At 37.5% G+C, this 3,592-nt stretch overlaps 1 long non-coding RNA gene across 1 annotated transcript in view; it reads right to left on the minus strand.

The window, feature by feature from the left end:
- Window positions 1-210, minus strand: part of LOC109527752 (uncharacterized) — a 3,725-nt gene extending 3,515 nt beyond the window's left edge. Inside the window, exon 1 of the long non-coding RNA XR_002170580.1 lies at window positions 34-210. This is a non-coding gene — a long non-coding RNA (uncharacterized LOC109527752). The remainder of the gene's footprint in view (window positions 1-33) is intronic.
- Window positions 211-3,592: the final 3,382 nt, after the last annotated feature.

Consider the following 3,592-nt stretch of genomic DNA (forward strand, 5'->3'; position numbering starts at 1 on the left):
TTCACCCGCCGCTAAAAAAAAAAAAAAACAAACAAAAAAAACCAACTGAAGACCCCCCGAAAAACACTGAACATAAGCACGCAAATCGCCACTGGCGGGGGCTACGTCCACATGTACGCGTCCAATAATTTTACAAGCCACAAATCTTTCGAGCGTCACAAAAAAAACAAAACAAAACTAACAAAAAAAAAAAAGTCAAATTACACACACCAGGAGTACACTGGTTAAAAAATAAATGAAGGGTAAAATTTGTATTTTATTTTTTTGCTAAGGAAAAAAGATGTACAGTTAGTAAATTTGCATATTTTTGAGAAATTACACGTGTATAGATGTTTTTATAAACAAAGTTGTACAGCTTAGGGATGGTCATTATTTTTTAAAAAGAGTAGTTTTCACCCCAAAAATTCAACTTTGTCAAGATTTTTTTTTCTCAAAAGTATTTCTGCCCCCCCACAAAATCTTGAAAAAAAGTTTCAAGAAATAAACTTTTTTTTAAACAATTATTTTATAATAGAGTTGTAGTTTCATTTAATAAACAAAAAATAATTTTTTCAGAAAAAAATCTTAAGTATTTAGCAAAATTTTTACAACAGGAATTTCTTGGATTTTTTTCTCTGTGAATTAAAGCATTTTTTGTAATATTAAGCAAATAAAGTGTAGTCATTCAAGACAACAAAAAAGTTGTGTCGCTTCAAGAAAAGGAAAAAAAAAATTCCCCAATAAAATAAATTTCAGGAGTTTGACAAATCTTATATCCTTGACCAAAAAAAATCTTTAAAAATTGGATTTTTTTTCCCCAAGACTAAATCTGCATTAAAAAAAAATAAAATTTTTCTTTAAAGAAAATCGGATTTCTTACGATTAACCCACTTAACCCACCAAAATTAAAGAATTAGTCACGACAATTACATAATATTTATTGTATGAAAAACTCACTCTTTCACTTTATTTTTGATTTATTTTGAATAAATAATTTTTTAAAAATTCTCGGAAAAATTAACAAATGCGAATTAAGGTGGACTTTTTTAAGGCAAAAAAATAATAAATTGCGTGTGTAGGAAAGGATGTAAAAATGAGCACTTGGTCTAATTTCTGCGCGTACGTGTGGACGCAGCCTCTAGCTTAATTTTGCCCTCGTCAGATGGACGCCGCCAGTGGAGATGTCCCCTTGGAAGTCTCGACGTACGTCCGCCAACCTCCCGACTCGCCGAAGACTGATTTTCCAGTCCTTGATGAACTTCCGCCACCCGGGGGCGCTGTAAACCAAAGGGTGTGTGGGGGCGGGGGGGACGGGTGCTGCCGACAGGAAGTGACATCACGACAGCGTCCGCGGGGAAGAAGGAATTAAAGGAGGTGGAGGAGGAGGAAGAGAAGAGGAGGCGCAGGTTCTCCCTCCTCCGCCGCATCCGGCCGCCTGTTCTGAACTCCCCCGCAAAACATAAAAAGACATATTTGTACATATGTATATATATTATACGCCTTTATACACACACGTGACAAAAGTATAGAAAAATAAAATGTTTTTCAGTAACGGGACGCCACTCATCCAAACGCTTTTCTTTGTCTGTTTCTTCCTGGCCGGCCGGCCGGCCGCCTCGGAAAAGACGGTCGGTCCGTGGTGGGTGGGGGAGGTGGCCGTCGATACCGCCGCCGGTTTGTTCGCCTCCCTCCCATCCTTACGCAAAAGTTGCTCCGCCTCCTCTTGTCTGCGACGTCCAACCGTGCCGAGCGCTGCTTCCTCTTCCCGACGTTTCGTATTTACTGCACACACCACACACGGGGTATTTTTTTTCATCAAATTTCAAGATATTTGATTTAAAAAAAAAATGGAGATTTTGAGGATTAATGTCAGAATGCGTGGAGGTAAAAGTATGTTTTTTTTATGATATATAAGTGTTTTTTGAAGGGGAACTTGTCTTTATATTTAGGAGGGAACTTTTTTGGGGGCGATAATTTTCTAAAATATCACATGCTACACACACATACATACATTTATATTTAAGAAAAACAAGTTGTATTTCTGTTTTTATTTTTTAAAGATTCATTCAAATATTTTCGAAGGAAAAAAAAAAGACCCAACTGAAAATTAGACGATGATGTCAACAGCCCGTCATACTGACGTCACTGGCCAATGGAAGTGACCTCGACATAATGTGCAATGTTAGCCCGCTAAGCTCTAAAAAGTGCCAATCAGTTAGGGTTAGGTACTGATGACGTTCAGTCACCCTTCATCTTCAATTGATTTAAAAAAAAAAAAAATCAAGAGATCGGTTCACTTAGCTTAGCGCCGGCTAGCTGCTATATAACAGAACGCGGATGGATATAAAAAATGACCAAAAACAAAAAAGAACCCTGGGTTCTGCCGTTGGCCAGTGTGCTCAACGAGCCGCTAACACTTAAAAGCACGTTTGAGAGATTTTTGAGACGAAATGACAGATAATCTTTCGTATCTCAAAACAAATGGCACACAGTGAATTTCACAGATACAAACCCAGTTGACGAGTGGGGGGAAAAAAAGTACAAGAAAAAAAAAAATCCAAGCACTGATGTCAACCCTGCCTATGAGCAGCATTACCATCAATTTACAGCAACAAACAAATTTACAAGATGTTTTAAAACCTCCAACCGGCCGTTCTAATTGCTTTATTCGAAACACACATCAAGCTACTTTATGTCACATGATATTGATAATATTAATAAGGTCACAGTCTTTTTAGAACCTTTAAAATAAGACCACATCGTCCTCAAACATTGTAAGCACACTTCATATCGGAATACATATAGAAAACATGTTAGTGCTTGTACATTTGAACACGTTTATGTACATTTGCTGCTACATTGCAGTACATTTTTGCATGTTTTATATATATATATATAATTAATACATATAAATATTGAAGCTGGGTTCAGAAATGTTCTCAGCTTATCAAGGCTATGGAACACTCTCATAAATCAGCGTGTATGTCTGTGTGTGTGTGAGCCACTGACAAATCGAGTGGGCTAACTGCATGCTTGCGATTTCAAGTGAATACAAGTTGCAATTTTGACCAACAGGGGGCAGTCCTTGATTTGTGAGTGCAACACTGGGCCAAACAAGTTTTCAGCTAACACCACAACCATCCAAGAATGTGAGATTCGGAGCATGAGGTCACCAACGTGCCCACCAGGGTTGGACTAAAAATTGCTCCAAAATTGCTTGAAATCACAAATGTCCAAAAATGGAGTCAGCCCATTCGACGTCTCAGATTTGCATATCCGGTCAAAAAATGACCCTCCAAAAAAAACAAAAACAAAAAAAACAAAACGTGTGTTTCAATAGACATTGTTGAAATCAGAAAACTGTCTGGGCATTTATATACACACAATGTTGTCAAGACTACAATTCAATCATCAAGACAACAAAAACAGAGCAATAAATCAATCAATAAATAAATAAGCAACGGCAAAAAAAGAATGAAGGATACAAGAGTGTGTGGAAAAGGCGGCGGTAGAAAAGTCAGCTGGAGGAGGAGCTTTGTCTCCTCACTGGGGGGGACTTCTTGATTGGCTTTTTTGGGGGGGGATTATTATTATTTTTTTTTCAAGAGTTCTT

The sequence above is a fragment of the Hippocampus comes genome, unplaced genomic scaffold (assembly GCF_001891065.2).
Source record: "Hippocampus comes isolate QL1 unplaced genomic scaffold, H_comes_QL1_v1.1 scaffold326, whole genome shotgun sequence".
Classification (NCBI taxonomy): domain Eukaryota; kingdom Metazoa; phylum Chordata; class Actinopteri; order Syngnathiformes; family Syngnathidae; genus Hippocampus; species Hippocampus comes.